At 46.8% G+C, this 20,418-nt stretch overlaps 1 long non-coding RNA gene across 1 annotated transcript; it reads right to left on the minus strand.

The window, feature by feature from the left end:
- Window positions 1-759: 759 nt before the first annotated feature.
- LOC127915588 (uncharacterized) lies at window positions 760-6,281 on the minus strand. The gene is made up of 3 exons (XR_008091385.1): window positions 6,214-6,281; window positions 1,596-1,739; window positions 760-835 (listed from the first exon to the last, which is right to left on the minus strand). It is a non-coding gene; the product is annotated as an uncharacterized LOC127915588 (long non-coding RNA).
- Between the last annotated feature and the right edge of the window lie 14,137 nt (window positions 6,282-20,418).

Raw genomic sequence — 20,418 nt, forward strand, 5'->3', positions numbered from 1 at the left:
TCTTCCCGTCACTACCTCTCCATCTCTCTCTTCCCGTCACTACCTCTCCATCTCTCTCTCTTCCCGTCACTACCTCTCCATCTCTCTCTTCCCGTCACTACCTCCCTCTCTCACTCTTCCCCTCATCTCCATCTCTCTCTTCTCATCACTACCTCTCCATCTCTCTCTTCTCATCACTACCTCTCCATCTCTCTCTTCCCGTCACTACCTCTCCATCTCTCTCTTCCGTCACTACCTCTCCATCTCACTCCCGTCACTACCTCTCCATCTCTCTCTCTTCCCATCATTACCTCTCCATCTCTCTCTCTTCCCGTCACTACCTCTCCATCTCTCTCTCTTCCCGTCACTACCTCTCCATCTCTCTCTTCCCGTCACTACCTCTCCATCTCTCTCTTCCCGTCACTACCTCTCCATCTCACTCTTCCCGTCACTACCTCTCCATCTCTCTCTTTCCCATCATTACCTCTCCATCTCTCTCTTCCCGTCACTACCTCTCCATCTCTCTCTTCCCGTCACTACCTCTCCATCTCTCTCTCTTCCCGTCACTACCTCTCCATCTCTCACTCTTCCCGTCACTACCTCTCCATCTCTCACTCTTCCGTCACTACCTCTCCATCTCTCTCTCTTCCCGTCACTACCTCTCCATCTCTCTCTCTTCCCGTCACTACCTCTCCATCTCTCTCTTCCCGTCACTACCTCTCCATCTCTCTCTTCCCGTCACTACCTCTCCATCTCTCTCTTCCCCGTCACTACCTCTCCATCTCTCTTCCCGTCACTACCTCTCCATCTCTCTCTTCCCGTCACTACCTCTCCCTCTCTCTCTTCCCGTCACTACCTCTCCATCTCTCTCTCTTCCCGTCACTACCTCTCCATCTCTCTCTTCCCGTCACTACCTCTCCATCTCTCTCTCTTCCCGTCACTACCTCTCCATCTCTCACTCTTCCCGTCACTACCTCTCCCTCTCTCACTCTTCCCGTCATTACCTCTCCATCTCTCTCTTCTCATCACTACCTCTCCATCTCTCTCTTCTCATCACTACCTCTCCATCTCTCTCTTCCCGTCACTACCTCTCCATCTCTCTCTCTTCCCGTCACTACCTCTCCATCTCTCTCTTCTCATCACTACCTCTCCATCTCTCTCTTCCCGTCACTACCTCTCCATCTCTCTCTCTTCCCGTCACTACCTCTCCATCTCTCTCTTCTCATCACTACCTCTCCATCTCTCTCTTCCCGTCACTACCTCTCCATCTCTCTCTTCCCGTCACTACCTCTCCATCTCTCACTCTTCCCGTCACTACCTCTCCATCTCTCTCTTCCCGTCACTACCTCTCCATCTCTCTCTCTTCCCGTCACTACCTCTCCCTCTCTCTCTCTTCCCATCATTACCTCTCCATCTCTCTCTCTTCCCGTCACTACCTCTCCATCTCTCTCTCTTCCCGTCACTACCTCTCCATCTCTCTCTCTTCCCGTCACTACCTCTCCATCTCTCTCTCTTCCCGTCACTACCTCTCCATCTCTCTCTCTTCCCGTCACTACCTCTCCATCTCTCTCTCTTCCCGTCACTACCTCTCCATCTCTCGCTCTTCCCGTCACTACCTCTCCATCTCTCTCTCTTCCCGTCACTACCTCTCCATCTCTCTCTCTTCCCGTCACTACCTCTCCATCTCTCTCTTCCCGTCACTACCTCTCCATCTCTCTCTTCCCGTCACTACCTCTCCATCTCTCTCTTCCCGTCACTACCTCTCCATCTCTCTCTTCCCGTCACTACCTCTCCATCTCTCTCTTCCCGTCACTACCTCTCCATCTCTCTCTTCCCGTCACTACCTCTCCATCTCTCTCTCTTCCCGTCACTACCTCTCCATCTCTCTCTTCCCGTCACTACCTCTCCATCTCTCGCTCTTCCCGTCACTACCTCTCCATCTCTCTCTTCCCGTCACTACCTCTCCATCTCTCTCTTCCCGTCACTACCTCTCCATCTCTCTCTTCCCGTCACTACCTCTCCATCTCTCTCTTCCCGTCACTACCTCTCCATCTCTCTCTCTTCCCGTCACTACCTCTCCCTCTCTCTCTCTTCCCATCATTACCTCTCCATCTCTCTCTCTTCCCGTCACTACCTCTCCATCTCTCTCTCTTCCCGTCACTACCTCTCCATCTCTCGCTCTTCCCGTCACTACCTCTCCATCTCTCTCTCTTCCCGTCACTACCTCTCCATCTCTCGCTCTTCCCGTCACTACCTCTCCATCTCTCGCTCTTCCCGTCACTACCTCTCCATCTCTCTCTTCCGTCACTACCTCTCCATCTCTCTCTTCCCGTCACTACCTCTCCATCTCTCTCTTCCCGTTCCTCTCCATCTCTCTCTTCCCGTCCTACCTCTCCATCTCTCTCCTCCCGTCACTACCTCTCCATCTCTCTCTTCCCGTCACTACTCTCCATCTCTCACTCTTCCCGTCACTACCTCTCCATCTCTCTCTTCCCGTCACTACCTCTCCATCTCTCTCTCTTCCCGTCACAACCTCTCCATCTCTCACTCTTCCCGTCACTACCTCTCTCACTCTTCCCGTCACTACCTCTCCATCTCTCTCTTCCCGTCACTACCTCTCCATCTCTCTCCATCCTCTCTCTTCCCGTCACTACCTCTCCATCTCTCACTCTTCCCGTCACTACCTCTCCATCTCTCACTCTTCCCGTCACTACCTCTCCATCTCTCTCTTCCATCTACCTCTCCATCTCTTCTCTTTCCGTCACTACCTCTCCATCTCTCACTCTTCTCATCACTACCTCTCCATCTCTCTCTTTCCGTCACTACCTCTCCATCTCTCACTCTTCCCGTCACTACCTCTCCATCTCCATCTCTCACTCTTCCCGTCACTACCTCTCCATCTCTCTCTCTTCCCGTCACTACCTCTCCATCTCTCACTCTTCCCGTCACTACCTCTCCATCTCTCTCTTCCCGTCACTACCTCTCCATCATTCTCTCTTTCCGTCACTACCTCTCCATCTCTCACTCTTTCCATCACTACCTCTCCATCTCTCTCTCTTTCCGTCACTACCTCTCCATCTCTCACTCTTCCCGTCACTACCTCTCACTCTTCCCGTCACTACCTCTCCATCTCTCACTCTTCCCATTCAATACCTCTCCATCTCTCTCTCTTCCCGTCACTACCTCTCCCTCTCTCTCTCTTCCGTCACTACCTCTCCATCTCTCTCTCTTCCCGTCATTACCTCTCCATCTCTCTCTTCCCGTAACAACCTCTCCATCTCTCTCTTCCCGTCATTACCTCTCCATCTCTCACTCTTCTCATCACTACCTCTCCATCTCTCTCTCTTTCCGTCACTACCTCTCCATCTCTCACTCTTCTCATCACTACCTCTCCATCTCTCTCTCTTCCCGTCACTACCTATCCATCTCTTCTTTCCGTCACTACCTCTCCATCTCTCACTCTTCTCATCACTACCTCTCCATCTCTCGCTCTTCCCGTCACTACCTCTCCATCTCTCTCTCTTCCCGTCATTACCTCTCCATCTCTCACTCTTCTCATCACTACCTCTCCATCTCTCTCTTCCCGTAACAACCTCTCCATCTCTCTCTCTTCCCGTCACAACCTCTCCATCTCTCACTCTTCCCGTCACTACCTCTCCATCTCTCGCTCTTCCCGTCACTACCTCTCCATCTCTCACTCTTCCCGTCACTACCTCTCCATCTCTCACTCTTCCCATCACTACCTCTCCATCTCTCGCTCTTCCCGTCACTACCTCTCCATCTCTCACTCTTCCCGTCACTACCTCTCCATCTCTCACTCTTCTCATCACTACCTCTCCATCTCTCTCTCTTCCCGTCATTACCTCTCCATCTCTCACTCTTCTCATCACTACCTCTCCATCTCTCTCTTCCCGTAACAACCTCTCCATCTCTCTCTCTTCCCGTCACAACCTCTCCATCTCTCACTCTTCCCGTCACTACCTCTCCATCTCTCTCTTCCCGTCATTACCTCTCCATCTCTCACTCTTCTCATCACTACCTCTCCATCTCTCTCTCTTCCCGTAACAACCTCTCCATCTCTCTCTCTCCCGTCACAACCTCTCCATCTCTCACTCTTCCTTATCACAACCTCTCCATCTCTCACTCTTCCCGTCACTACCTCTCCATCTCTCACTCTTCCCGTCACTACCTCTCCATCTCTCGCTCTTCCCGTCACTACCTCTCCATCTCTCACTCTTCTCATCACTACCTCTCCATCTCTCTCTCTTCCCGTCATTACCTCTCCATCTCTCACTCTTCTCATCACTACCTCTCCATCTCTCTCTCTTCCCGTAACAACCTCTCCATCTCTCTCTCTTCCCGTCACAACCTCTCCATCTCTCACTCTTCCCGTCACTACCTCTCCATCTCTCACTCTTCCCGTCACTACCTCTCCATCTCTCTCTCTTCCCGTCACTACCTCTCCATCTCTCTCTCTTCCCGTCACTACCTCTCCATCTCTCACTCTTCTCATCACTACCTCTCCATCTCTCTCTCTTCCCGTAACAACCTCTCCATCTCTCTCTTTCCCACAACCTCCCATCTCTCACTCTTCCCGTCACTACCTCTCCATCTCTCACTCTTCCCGTCACTACCTCTCCATCTCTCACTCTTCCCGTCACTACCTCTCCATCTCTCTCTCTTCCCGTCACTACCTCTCCATCTCTCACTCTTCCATCACTACCTCTCCATCTCTCTCTCTTCCCGTCACTACCTCTCCCCTCCTTTCCCGTCTACCTCTCCATCTCTCACTCTTCCCGTCACTACCTCTCCATCTCTCTCTTCCCGTCACTACCTCTCCATCATTCTCTCTTTCCGTCACTACCTCTCCATCTCTCACTCTTCTCATCACTACCTCTCCATCTCTCTCTCTTTCCGTCACTACCTCTCCATCTCTCACTCTTCCCGTCACTACCTCTCACTCTTCCCGTCACTACCTCTCCATCTCTCACTCTTCCCGTCACTACCTCTCCATCTCTCTCTCTTCCCGTCACTACCTCTCCCTCTCTCTCTCTTCCCGTCACTACCTCTCCATCTCTCTCTCTTCCCGTCATTACCTCTCCATCTCTCTCTCTTCCCGTAACAACCTCTCCATCTCTCTCTCTTCCCGTCATTACCTCTCCATCTCTCACTCTTCTCATCACTACCTCTCCATCTCTCTCTCTTTCCGTCACTACCTCTCCATCTCTCACTCTTCTCATCACTACCTCTCCATCTCTCTCTCTTCCCGTCACTACCTATCCATCTCTCTCTCTTTCCGTCACTACCTCTCCATCTCTCACTCTTCTCATCACTACCTCTCCATCTCTCGCTCTTCCCGTCACTACCTCTCCATCTCTCTCTCTTCCCGTCATTACCTCTCCATCTCTCACTCTTCTCATCACTACCTCTCCATCTCTCTCTCTTCCCGTAACAACCTCTCCATCTCTCTCTCTTCCCGTCACAACCTCTCCATCTCTCACTCTTCCCGTCACTACCTCTCCATCTCTCGCTCTTCCCGTCACTACCTCTCCATCTCTCACTCTTCCCGTCATTACCTCTCCATCTCTCACTCTTCTCATCACTACCTCTCCATCTCTCGCTCTTCCCGTCACTACCTCTCCATCTCTCACTCTTCCCGTCACTACCTCTCCATCTCTCACTCTTCTCATCACTACCTCTCCATCTCTCTCTCTTCCAATTACCTCTCCATCTCTCACTCTTCTCATCACTACCTCTCCATCTCTCTCTCTTCCCGTAACAACCTCTCCATCTCTCTCTCTTCCCGTCACAACCTCTCCATCTCTCACTCTTCCCGTCACTACCTCTCCATCTCTCTCTCTTCCCCGTCATTACCTCTCCATCTCTCACTCTTCTCATCACTACCTCTCCATCTCTCTCTCTTCCCGTAACAACCTCTCCATCTCTCTCTCTTCCCGTCACTACCTCTCCATCTCTCACTCTTCCCGTCACTACCTCTCCATCTCTCTCTCTTCCCGTCACTACCTCTCCATCTCTCTCTCTTCCCGTCACTACCTCTCCATCTCTCACTCTTCTCATCACTACCTCTCCATCTCTCTCTCTTCCCGTAACAACCTCTCCATCTCTCTCTCTTCCCGTCACAACCTCTCCATCTCTCACTCTTCCCGTCACTACCTCTCCATCTCTCACTCTTCCCGTCACTACCTCTCCATCTCTCTCTCTTCCCGTCACTACCTCTCCCTCTCTCTCTCTTCCCGTCACTACCTCTCCATCTCTCTCTCTTCCCGTCACTACCTCTCCATCTCTCACTCTTCCTGTCACTACCTCTCCATCTCTCACTCTTCCCGTCACTACCTCTCCATCTCTCTCTCTTCCCGTCACTACCTCTCCATCTCTCTCTTCCCGTCACTACCTCTCCATCTCTCTCTTCCCGTCACTACCTCTCCATCTCTCACTCTTCCTCTCTCCCGTCACAACCTCTCCATCTCTCACTCTTCCCGTCACAACCTCTCCATCTCTCCTCTTCCCGTCACTACCTCTCACTCTTCCCGTCACTACCTCTCCATCTCTCTCTCTTCCCGTCACTACCTCTCCATCTCTCACTCTTCCCGTCACTACCTCTCACTCTTCCCGTCACTACCTCTCCATCTCTCTCTCTTCCCGTCACTACCTCTCCATCTCTCTCTTCCCGTCACTACCTCTCCATCTCTCTCTCTTCCGTCACTACCTCTCCATCTCTCACTCTTCTCATCACTACCTCTCCATCTCTCTCTCTTCCCGTCACTACCTCTCCATCTCTCTCTCTTCCCGTCACTACCTCTCCATCTCTCACTCTTCTCATCACTACCTCTCCATCTCTCACTCTTCTCATCACTACCTCTCCATCTCTTGCACTTTCTTCATCTCTTTCTCTCCATCTCTCTCACACACACACAACCACACACACCTGACCGGATCCGCATTCGCTCTCCCTCTCATTCAATTCAATTAAATTCAAAGGGCATCATTGGCATGGGAAACATATGTTTACATTTCCAAAGCAAGTTTACATTTCCTCTCATTGTTTCTCCCTCTCATTATCTCTTTCTCTCTCTCTCTCTCTTACAGTGCATTCAGAAAGTATACAAACCTGTTTCCTTTTTCCACGTTTTGCTACGTTACAGCCTTATTCTGAAACAAATGTAAAAAGTCATCATCAATCTACACACAATACCTCATAATGACAAAGTGAAAACAGGTTTTTAGAAATGTTAGCAAATTTATTAAAAATAAAAAACAGAAAAACTTTATTTACGTAAGTATTCAGATCCTTTGCTCTGAGACTCAAAATTGAGCTCAGGTGCGTCCTGTTTCCATTGATCATCCTTGAGATGTTTCTACAACTTGATTGGAGTCCACCTGTGGTAAATTCAATTGATTGGACATGATTTGGAAAGGCACACACCTGTCTATATAAGGTCCCACAGTTGACAATGCATGTCAGAGCAAAAACAAAGCCATGAGGTTGAAGGAATTGTCCGTAGAAGATTGTGTCGGGGCACAGATTTGGGGAAGGGTGCCAAAAATGTCTATAGCATTGAGGTCCTCAAGAACACAGTGGCCTCCATCATTCTTAAATGGAATAAGTTTGGAACCACCAAGAGTCTTCCTAGAGCTGACCGTCTGCCAAACTGAGCAATCGGGGGAGAAGGGCCTTGGTCAGGGAGGTGACCAAGAACCCGATGTTCACTCTGACAGAGCTCCAGAGTTCCTCTATGGAGATGGGAGAACCTTCCAGAAGGACAGCCATCTCTGCAGCACTCCACCAATCAGGCCTTTATGGTAGAGTGGCCAGACGAAAGCCAATCCTCAGTAGAAGGCACATGACAGCCCGCTTGGAGTTTGCCAAAAGGCACCTAAAGGACTCAGACCATGAGAAACAAGATTCTCTGGTCCGATGAAACCAAGATTGAACTCTTTGGCCTGAATGCCAAGCGTCACGTCTGGAGGAAACCTGGCACAATCCCTACGGTGAAGCAAGTTGGTGGAAGTTTCATGCTGTGGGGATGTTTTTCAGCGGCAGGGACTGTGAGACTAGTCGGTATCGAAGGAAAGATGAACGGAGCAAAGTAAAGAGAGATCCTTGATGAAAACCTGCTCCAGAGCGCTCAAGACCTCAGACTGGGTCGAAGGTTCACCATCCAACAGGCCAACCACCCTAAGCACACAGGGAAGACAACGCAGGAGTGGCCTGAATACTTATTTAAATGTGATATTTCAGTATTTAAGTTTTATAAAATCTAAAAACCTGTTTTTGCTTTGTCATTGTGGGGTATTGTGTGTCGATTGATGAGGACGGGAAAACTATTGAATTAATTTTTGAATAAGGCTGTAACTTAACAAAATATGGAAAAAGTAAAGGGGTCTGAATACTTTCTGAATGCACTGTGCACACACACACACACACACACACACACACACACACACACACACACACACACACACACACACACACACACACACACACACACACACACACACCTCTACAGGTATCATTAACAAGGCATCATCCATTACCTAGCCACATAAGTTCCTTAGTTCCCTCTCCTTCGGCGTTTCTATTTCAGAATTTTAGGGCAGTTGTGTGTGTTGCTGTGTGAGTTTGTTGAATTAGTCTTGCTGTTTATTTGTGTGGACGTGTGTGGATGCATGCTGCATGGAGTGCTTGTATGGGTGTGTGCTGAATATAGTGTGTGTGTGTTGTACAGCACATTTTCCTGCTGGCATCTATGGGGCCACCTGGTGGGGGTAGGACTCACTTTTCAGGTCGCCTGCAGTGCCACTTTTACCTCATCAACATGACCTTCCCTACTGTGAATCACACATACAGACACACACACAGCTTTTTTCAGCTCTATACGACCTTGGCCCATGCAGCAACTCTACCAACAGCCTTCTGCTCAATGCTGCTCTCTATCGTTCTCTGCTATCCTCCCCTACCTTTTTCTCCACCACTTTTCTACTACTAAACTTCCTTCCTCTTCCCCACCTACACTCCTCAACACTTATGTTTCTCTTCTTCCCATCCCCTGCTTTACACCTCTTGTCCTCTTCTTCCCTCCCTATCCTCCTCATCTCCTTCTCCTCTTGTTTCCTCCTCTCCTTCTCCTTTCTCTCTCTGTGTGTTTCAGGTCAGTCAGTTTCACTACAGAGCCATGTTTCTTGATAATGAGTCTGTTCTCTCGCTGACATTTTATCTTCCTTAATTATCCTCTCTCCTCTCTGTCTCTCTCTCTCTCTTTCTCTCTCTCTATCTCTCTCTCCTCTGTCTCTCCATGTCTGAAACCAGAAAGCACCTGGTTATCTTTTTTACTTTAACTTTTGTCCCTCTTTCTCCTTCCTTACCTAAACATCCTCTGACATTTGTCCTCCTTTACAGCTCTATAGAGATGAGATAATGACTTGGAATGAATTAATAAAGTCATCAAATAAAACAAATATTTGGATAAAGTAATGTAAATAAATGATAGTTCATAAGTGATAAGCAGTAAAGGACAGTCACTACCACACACACACACACACACACACACACACACACACACACACACACACACACACACACACACACACACACACACACACACACACACACACACACACACACACACACACACACACACACACACACACACACACACACACACACACACACACACACACACACACACACACACACACACACACACACACACACACACACACACACACACACACACACACACACACACACACACACACACACACACACACACACACACACACACACAGGGTACTGGGAGGATGGAATGGATAGTTCTTTAAGTCTGACTGATGACTAAATGGATGTGTGTGTAAATTGACAAGCAGACTGATTGAAGGATCGATTAAGGTATTGATTGATGAGTGGTTTGTAATTAGTAGTCGACCGGTTGGTTGATTGATTGATTGATTACAACACCTCTGTCTCCGAGAGTTGTTTACAGATGTCTTGCATGTCAATCTAACTGTGCGTGTGCATACGTGCTTCTCTGTGTGTGTGTCTGCACGTGTGTGTGTATGTGTCTCTTTCTTTCTCTCTCAGGAGACTTCCTGAAGGAGCCTCGTGTGTATGTGTCTCTCTCTTTCTCTCTCAGGAGACTTCCTGAAGGAGCCTCGTGTGTATGTGTCTCTCTCTTTCTCTCTCATGGGACTTCCTGAAGGAGCCCCGTGTGTATGTGTCTCTCTCTTTCTCTCTCAGGGGACTTCCTGAAGGAGCCTCGTGTGTATGTTTCTCTCTCTTTCTCTCTCAGGAGACTTCCTGAAGGAGCCTCGTGTGTATGTGTCTCTCTCTTTCTCTCTCAGGAGACTTCCTGAAGGAGCCTCGTGTGTATGTGTCTCTCTCTTTCTCTCTCAGGAGACTTCCTGAAGGAGCCCCGTGTGTATGTGTCTCTCTCTTTCTCTCTCAGGGGACTTCCTGAAGGAGCCTTGTGTGTATGTGTCTCTCTCTTTCTCTCTCAGGGGACTTCCTGAAGGAGCCTCGTGTGTATGTGTCTCTCTCTCTCAGGGGACTTCCTGAAGGAGCCTCGTGTGTATGTGTCTCTCTCTTTCTCTCTCAGGGGACTTCCTGAAGGAGCCTCGTGTGTATGTGTATCTCTCTTTCTCTCTCAGGAGACTTCCTGAAGGAGCCTCGTGTGTATGTGTCTCTCTCTTTCTCTCTCAGGGGACTTCCTGAAGGAGCCCCATGTGTATGTGTCTCTCTCTTTCTCTCTCAGGGGACTTCCTGAAGGAGCCCCGTGTGTATGTGTCTCTCTCTTTCTCTCTCAGGGGACTTCCTGAAGGAGCCCCGTGTGTATGTGTCTCTCTCTTTCTCTCTCAGGGGACTTCCTGAAGGAGCCTCGTGTGTATGTCTCTCTCTTTCTCTCTCAGGAGACTTCCTGAAGGAGCCTCGTGTGTATGTGTCTCTCTCTTTCTCTCTCAGGGGACTTCCTGAAGGAGCCTCGTGTGTATGAAGACCCTCTGGACTTCAAGACGTTGAAGAGTTTCATGGAGTCTCAGCTGGAGGATTACAATCTGACCCCTGGAGTGGTGATAGTCAGCATAGTACCAATGAATACTGCATATCACACAAAACTGTCAAATACAAATGGCACAGTCAGTATGACTGCAAATTCCACAGCGTACAAAATACAGTCAACGCATCCCGGCACCACACATCCCTGCTGCTTGGTCTTACTTTGGCTCTTACTTTGGCTCTTACTTTCCATGGAAATGAATGGCTTCATTTTGGTATCTTACCAATGAGTAGGGTGTCCAATAGAAAACACATCTCTTGACCAATGTGTAAAACGATAAGTTAACTCTGTAGATAATCCAAGAAGAAAACCAATGGTCCACGCCCCATGTCTCTATCATAAGGCGTTTCAACATTATTGGAGTTTTTAACCTTGTAGGATGGTCAAAATTAAGGTGAGTAAATCAATGAAAGCCAGAGAAAGAATTGTCATAAATCAGGAAAATAGCATGCTGTCAGCTAGGCTGGATGCTGTGCGAGAATGAAGGCTACCGGATAGGCTTACCATTGAACTCATCTTTCTTCTCGAATCCGGATGACATAAAACAATATAGGTAAGATAGATATCGATTTTGAGACATGACATGTAGTATTTTATTATTAATGTCAAGTTCCTCAGTGGAGCACTGAGCGTACCCCAAGCTTTTTATTGTCAAAGCCTTTTACATTCAATTCAGCCATGTCATGGTAATTTAGCTTTTTACGACACGTGGAACAACTTGGAACCACAAAATGTAAAATCCTCAAAAGTTTCAACAATAAAGCTGGCCCGCTCTGTCAACAGAGCTGAGTGCTTATTATCGGATGTACTGCATTGTGAAATCTGACTTTTTAGATATAATGTTGATGATGTGTTAGAGAAAGACCCCTCTGAACAATTCAGATCATAAATAATCATATCTGTCTCGGTGAAATGTATTTAATAGCATAAGGAAGTGAAATGTCATAACCAAAGTGAGTTTTCACTCTTGGCAGAGTAGGTGGACTCCCTACCATGAGTCAGGTAGAAGTGGGTGTTGGTGTCTAGCTTTGCTGATCAAATAAACCATATGTGTGTTCCCTCGGTGGTCGGGGGCACAGAGCCTTTCCAAGATGGCCGCCTCCATCTGTGAGTACCTGGTCTTCCAGGTGGAGGTCACCAAGAAGTACTGCAAGCAGGAGTTACGAGAACATTATATATGACCTACTGACAGACATGGCTTGAAATCATATTTGAAATCATTTTAAATACTTTATCTGTGCTTGATTGAGCTTGCCTGGCACAATGTAACGAAGAGAAAGCCAGTCTAAAGCAAACCCTTTTAATACTTGGACCCAGGCAGGCCTGCGGCACTTATACGTACTTATTTTACTCTACCTGGAGTACCCCTGATGTACCCCCTCATGTGCATTTTACCAGTAGGACTATGGCCTCATGAGTCTTCTCAAGTACCCCCCTTGTGGATAGGCCAAGTACCACCAGGAGTCCTAGTACCCCTGGTTGGGAACCACTGCTCTGTAGCACACTGGGGTTTAGATCGAGTGAGAGATTTTCTAGGTGACTGCACTTCACACAGAGGTTTGTGAGACAGGATATATTTGGACCTGTTTTGCAAGAGCAACCCATTTGTCGAATTTGGGTGATTTGCCAACAGCAAGGCATTTGTTAATAACATAATTGCACTGAATTACAGCGTGTGCTGCTCGGCGCTGCTTGGTCCCTGAGCGTTTAATATGAATTGAGTCAGACCGACAGCCTTATGTTCTGCAGTCAGTTGGACCTATTCTTCCACAGTTGCTTTGTGGTTTGTTTCTATTTGAAGCACTTTACTTTTCCTCGTGTAGTTTCAGAGATGGGATTGATTTCGATTGATCGTTCACGAATCTCCTGCTTTTCTGACGTTAGAGTTTAGAGACGTCCCTGTAAACCAATATCCTATTCTTCCTGATTGGACTTTTCATCTTGTACTGACTCTTGGTCACGTCCCAAGAGTTTGTACTAAATCGGCAGTATTTCAGTCTTTCCTTCCCAGCACTTTGCGACAACGGCTGACACTCAGACAGGAAGGAGTTGTAGGGGCTGACGGGTGTGGACAACAAGCCCACAGTGTTCAACGACACCCAGATAGTAAACCTGTCGTTCCCCGGGGGACATCAACGACATCATCAGCTCTGGAGAGGTGCCCAACCTCAAACAGAGCTCCAAGAGGCACCACTACTAAAAAACACATTTATTTAAGGGAGTTTTAATACAATGCAACATTTGCATCTGCTATTTTGAAAGAGGGAACAACACAGACAATAATGATTACATGGTTGACTTTACACGGGTGCTAAAGCGAAGTCAATGTCTTCTGGAAAAGTCACCTCAAAACATGACAGGTAAAAAGTCTTCTAGTGCTTTCCAACGTCTGGTAGCCTAGTTTGTGTATTAACCTCTGACCCTGACCTTTCCGTCCAGTGCTCTGTCCGACTCACCCAGGGAAGACAACATCATCGAGACGCCAGACTCCATGTTTAACGACCTGATAGAGTGAGGAACAACAACCTACACATCGTCCTTTGTATGAGGCCTGTGGGAGAGCCCTACAGATACATTTCAGCTAAAGGATGTACAGCACCTGCTGTATCTCACCAAGAACAGAAGTGTCAAATTTACAAAGCACGGAACACATTCAACAATAAGGGTTTGAGATAGAGATGAAAGCTTTTCCTGCGGCATCAAGCTGTGCTAATGGACGGCAATGTACCAAAGCATAGCCAAGGTTCTCTCATTATCTGTTTCCCTTTCATAAAGCGTGGCCCTCTCTCTGAGTGTGTGAACCCCACACTGCTGCACAACTGGTTCTCAATATTACAGCATTGACGGCAACATTTGCACACAATGGTTACGTCTCGAATGGCAATCTATCCCCTATTTTGTGGCCAACATTTGACCAGGGCCCTGGTCACTCCTTATGAATGAGCTTGTTATTAATGGCTGATGGGCGTCTCTTGTCTTGCAAATGAGTTTTTGTGTTTAGGGTGACAGCATTTTAGCCTGAGGTTCGCTGAGATTAGAAATGACAGGGTGGATACGACAAGACGTCTGGGTCAGACACACATGCACACACACACACATACTAACACCAGTCTGTCTCGGCTCTCATTAGTGGGACAGATCAGTGGTCACACATAATACCACTAATTGGGCTGGCAGGGCCCATTACCCAGAGCTAATCACCATGCCTTGGCTGTTGGCTTCAGGGCTTCCCTCCCTCCATTCCTCCACCTCTGACCAGTATTAGTGGCTGGGAGTTGGACAGAACCTTAGCAACTCAACGCAGTCACACCATGGCTGGCTGTGATGGCATGACAGCCATTAGCCAGCTAAACCTAGTGGCTCAGACAATGGAGTTTGGGTCTTGGCGGCCGTTATGTTTAATGGATTTAAGTTGCGTTTTTCCAAAAGCTCAAAGAGCTTTTCATCCTTCACGTCATTCACCACCACATTGGTGTGTAACACCTACCTGGGTAATGCACGACACCCATTAGCCATCCTACTGTGTTCCGGTCAAATTGGACCGGTTTAAAAGTTTTCTCTCTGAAAAATGTAGTTCATTCAATCTGATTGTCATAAGGTTCCATGACTTTGTCCACACAGGGCATCTGAACACACAAAATACATGCTGATGATTTTCATGACATTTTGGGTGTTTTATCTAACTTTTATACACCTGTGGTGTTCCTGGTCATAAATGACCAGTCATTAGAAATGAATGGGTGAGACTACAATTTGTGTATAAAATTGAGTTCAGGCACATACCCATTCATCAGATGGACACACTTCCTCTCCCAGACCCCCACATGCACGTGTGTTTGAGCACACACACACACACCCACACAACAATCGCAACATTGTTTCAATAATATACAGAACTTTTCTCACAGCTCTGGTATATAAAGCTTTATTGAGGCCTTGCTCACAATTCATTGAGGGTGAGGCTCTTGCTCATATCTTTAATCATGACACTGGTGAGGAGGAGAGAGTCCTTGTTAAACTTTGACACAAAGTAGTCTGTGATAAATAGCACAATTTGTTTCATCTGATTTCATTTGCTATAGTCAAAATAATCCAGAGATTAGGGTTAAGGCACAAGAATACTCGCCACACAACAGATTCACTTTTATTGAAATGTATAGTATTCTTTGGAACTGATGCGTGTGATGGTGTACCACAGGAACACAGCACATTAGGAAAGTATTCAGATCCCTTGACTTTTTCCCACATGTTGTTGTGTTACAGCCTTATTCTAAAATTTGTGGGGGAAAAAAAATCGTATCAATCTATACACCGTTACATTTTTTGAAATATCTATTAACATTCTTCAGTAGTGGTTACTTTGCAGCAATTCGACCATGAAGGCCTGATTCACGCAGTTCTCCTGATTCTCCTCTGAACAGTTGAGGTTGAGATGTGTCTGTTACTTGAACTCTGTGAAGCATTTATTTGGGCTGCAATCTGAGGTGCAGTTAACTCTAATGAACTTATCCTCTGCAGCAGAGGTAACTCTGTGTCTTCCTTTCCTGTGGAGGTCCTCATGAGAGCCAGTTTCATCAAAACTCTTGATGGTTTTTGAGACTGCATTTCCGCATTGACTGAGTTTCATATCTTAAAGAAATGATGGACTGTCATTTCTCTTTGCTTATTTGAGCTGTTCTTGCCATATATTAGACTTGGTATTTTACCAAATAGTTCTGTATACCACCCCTACCTTGTCACAACACAACTGATTGGCTCAAACGCATTAAGAAATAAATACATTCAACAAATTAACTTGTAACAAGGCACACCTGTTAATTGAAATGCATTCCAGGTGACTAACTCATGAAGCTGGTTGAGAGAATGCCAGGAGTGTGCAAAACTGTCATCAAGGCAAAGGGTGGCTACTTCGAAGAATCTGAAATATAAAATGTATTTTGATTTGTTTAACACTTTTTTGGTTACTACATGATTCCATGGGTGTTATTTCAGAGTTTTGTTGTCTTCGCTATTATTTTACAATGTATAAAATAGCAAAAATAAAGAAAAACCCTGGAATGAGTAGGTATTCTAAAACTTTTGACTGGTCCTGTATATAATGTTGTAAGAAGATTGCGGTAATGTTTACAGCCAGAGGTACGTTCCTGGCCACATGACCTGATCGGGAAAACCTCTTGCTTCTTTTCATTTTGCATAACGTTTCAATAATGTTATATTGTGTTTTAATAATGTCTTAGGGAGGGATGTAGGAATAGAGAGGGAGAGAGAGATGGAGGAACAGAGAGGGAGAGAGAGATAGAGGAACAGAGAGGGAGAGAGAGATAGAGGAACAGAGAGGGAGAGAGAGATGGAGGAACAGAGAGGGAGAGAGAGATGGAGGAACAGAGAGGGAGAGAGATGGAGGAACAGAGAGGGAGAGAGAGATGGAGGAACAGAGAGGGAGAGAGAGATAGAGGAACAGAGAGGGAGAGAGAGATAGAGGAACAGAGAGGGAGAGAGAGATGGAGGAACAGAGAGGGAGAGAGAGATAGAGGAACAGAGAGGGAGAGAGAGATAGAGGAACAGAGAGGGAGAGTGAGATGGAGGAACAGAGAGGGAGAGAGAGATGGAGGAACAGAGAGGGAGAGAGAGATAGAGGAACAGAGAGGGAGAGAGAGATAGAGGAACAGAGAGGGAGAGAGAGATAGAGGAACAGAGAGGGAGAGAGAGATGGAGGAACAGAGAGGGAGAGAGAGATAGAGGAACAGAGAGGGAGAGAGAGATAGAGGAACAGAGAGGGAGAGAGAGATGGAGGAACAGAGAGGGAGAGAGAGATAGAGGAACAGAGAGGGAGAGAGAGATAGAGGAACAGAGAGGGAGAGAGAGATGGAGGAACAGAGAGGGAGAGAGAGATAGAGGAACAGAGAGGGAGAGAGAGATAGAGGAACAGAGAGGGAGAGAGAGATGGAGGAACAGAGAGGGAGAGAGAGATAGAGGAACAGAGAGGGAGAGAGAGATAGAGTAACAGCTGCTTATGGTACACACGTACACACACCAAACACAACCCGTGTGGACCTTAACATTACATTTTATTTACAAGCCCTTAACCAACAATGTAGAATTGTTTTTAAAAAAGTAAGTAAGAAAATACTTGCTAACAAAAAATGTACTAACCTGAAGTAAGACCAAAAGTAACACAATAAAATAACAATAACAAGGCTATATACAGGGGGTAGCGGTATCGAGTCAATATGCGGGGGTACAGGTTAGAGGTCATTTGTACATGTAGGTAGGGGTGAAGTGACTATGCATAGATAATAAACAGAGAGTAGCAGCGGTGTGAAACAGGAGGTCAATGCAAATAGTCTGGGTTGCCATTTGATGAACTGTTTAACACACACACACACACACACACCGTGTGAAAACTCAGAGAGGTACTGTACGGGGTTGGAGAAGAGGGGAGAAGAGGCCTGTCTGTGTGGGAAATACTTACTATGCTGCTTCTCTGAAGTGTGAATGAGTCTGAGTGAGTGTGGATGAGAGGACGGGCTCGTGTTTGTGTTTCTGATAGGTACTCAGGCGCTTTATGTGCCCACGGGTACATTAATAATCCGGCCTAGATGACTCTAGTTCCGTGCAAATCTGTGTCTACTGTATTTTTTACAGTTTTGTCACAGTCCACTTGAGTCCGGGACTGTATGCATGTTTGTATATTTGGGTGTTCAACATTAAGTGTGTGTGTTTGTGTGTGTTCTGTTTATGTGCATGCTTACACGTGTGTTTGTGTGTGTTCTGTTCATGTGCTTACACGTGTGTTTCCATGACGTGGTTGTATGTATTACTCTGACACGTGTATTTTGGGTTTTACTATCTTTGTGGGAACCAGTCGAAAATTCAAACAAGTGGGGATATTTGTCCTGTCCTCACATGGAAAAGGCCATTTTAGTCTTAGGGGTTTAGGGTTACAATTAGGGTAAGAACTAAGGTTTGGGTTAGGAGTTAGGGTTAGGTATAGTTTTAGGTTTAGGTGTTAGGGTTCTGGAAAATAGGATTTTGGATGGGAATCAATTCGTTGGTCCCCATAAGTTTAGCAATACAAAAATGTGTGGTTGGGAATAGCTGGACCTGTTGAAGAGGCAGTATGATGATAAGCTGGCAGATGGAGGAGGAAGTCAGAGGACATGAAGCTCAAACTGGTGTCAGGACTGGCTGGAGTCTGCTGGGAGGAGACTCCTCTTATGGAGCTCCGACAGTAGAGTATCTGAACAATCCACTTTCACAGAGTCCTTTGGTCTGGTGATTAGAAAGACCATTAGTTACAGCTGCATCGTCATTAAAGTCTTCATCTTTCTTTGATGTTCACATCTCTCTGTGTCTCAGGGTTTAGACAAGAACATGGTATCTGGTAGGAGACTGTCCACTGGCTGCAGCCTTCTTGTGGGTGGGGTTATATCCTTCCTGTTTGGCCCTGTCCTGGCGTGTCCTCGGATGGGGCCACAGTGTCTCCTGACCCCTCCTGTCTCAGCCTCCAGTATTTATGCTGCAGTAGTTTATGTGTCGGGGGGCTAGGGTCAGTTTATTATATCTGGAGTACTTCTCCTGTCCTATTCGGTGTCCTGTGTGAATCAAAGTGTGCGTTCTCTAATTCTCTCCTTCTCTCTTTCTTTCTCTCGCTCGGAGGACCTGAGCCCTAGGACCATGCCCCAGGACTACCTGACATGATGACTCCTTGCTGTCCCCAGTCCACCTGGCCGTGCTGCTGGTCCAGTTTCAACTGTTCTGCCTTATTATTATTCGACCATGCTGGTCATTTATGAACATTTGAACATCTTGGCCATGTTCTGTTATAATCTCCACCCGGCACAGCCAGAAGAGGACTGGCCACACCACATAGCCTGGTTCCTCTCTAGGTTTCTTCCTAGGTTTTGGCCTTTCTAGGGAGTTTTTCCTAGCCACCGTGCTTCTACACCTGCATTGCTTGCTGTTTGGGGTTTTAGGCTGGGTTTCTGTACAGCACTTTGAGATATCAGCTGATGTACAAAGGGCTATATAAATACATTTGATTTGATTTGATTTGATGTTGTGCTTCATGGAGCCTTTCCTCTCCAACTCCTGAGATGAGATGGTGTGTAGTATCTGGATGAAATAGGTTAGTGAGAATGTCACTGTCTGGATTTTTGCTATACTCTTTCACAGCACAACAGTAAGCCAAAGTGTATTTATGTGTTTATATTATTCACTGTTACCTGTTAGCTACCACCTCTCACTCTCACGCACACATTTAGCCACACCTCCCTTTCTTTCTCTTTCTCTCTCACTTTCCCCTCCGTCAGGTGCGTGAGGTACGTGAGTTGGAGGTGCCGTGTTCTCCAGGGTTTAGTTTCGCTGTGTTCCTGTCCAAGCCCACGGCCGTGAGGGACTGGGACATCCAGGGTCTGCCTTCCGACGCCTTCTCCACCGAGAACAGAGTCATCATCACCTGTGACAACCGGTCAGACACCACGCACATATATGCAATCCATAGAGACTTGAGTATCTTTATTAAATTCTCTCCGTCTGTCTGTTCTCAGTGCTTAGTTTCAGATCTATAATAGTACTTCAGTAGTCTAGACAAGACAAAATCTTACACCTATCAAACAAAGCTCACAACTATCTCAGTCTCACAGACCTTACTGGCTAAGAAGTGGCTTGATAGTGTAACTAGTCATGTTGCTGACTGGTGTTTCCCAGTCTTTGTTTTTTCAAGATGGCCCTTGGTGGTGGACCCACAAGGTCAAGCCCTGAAGTGGATCAAAAAACATGGAGCTGGAGAGAACGAGACCTGCTTTGTACATCTATAACGTAACACACACACACCCACATCATCTCTATCCTCACTCTCACATTTCTCTGTCTACTTTCATGATATGGACTTCACACTCTCTGCTTGTGTGTTTGTCTACGTATTCAATATAACATGAATGTGAAGTATGTTCCTTTTCATTCTCAAAGCTTTTTCTCTTGCTCTCCTCACCCTTGACCTTTACCATGTTTACCGTAGTGAAAGGTCACAAGGTCCCTGAAAACATGCATCGATAACAGTACCAACAACCTCCATTGTACTCTATCTATAATAGCTATATACCCTCAAGGAGCCAAATGGGCGCCAGATTCACCACAGTAATGCCATCAACAAAGCATTAAGACTAAAGTGTAGTAAAGTGCATTCACCTCTCGTTTGAGACATCTCTTTACATTTGACTGCTGTTAGTCAAGACCAGTAGGCTTCCTTTAGGTGAACAAGAAGGAAGTCATATTTTTCTCCCCAGCTCTGCAGTTTCTCTCCTCCTTTCTTCATACACTTGTTTTATGTGATCCTTCTGGCACTTCAGGAAGCAGTTTGCCCCTCTCT

Source organism: Oncorhynchus keta, chromosome 35 (assembly GCF_023373465.1).
Source record: "Oncorhynchus keta strain PuntledgeMale-10-30-2019 chromosome 35, Oket_V2, whole genome shotgun sequence".
Taxonomy (NCBI): Eukaryota; Metazoa; Chordata; class Actinopteri; order Salmoniformes; family Salmonidae; genus Oncorhynchus; species Oncorhynchus keta.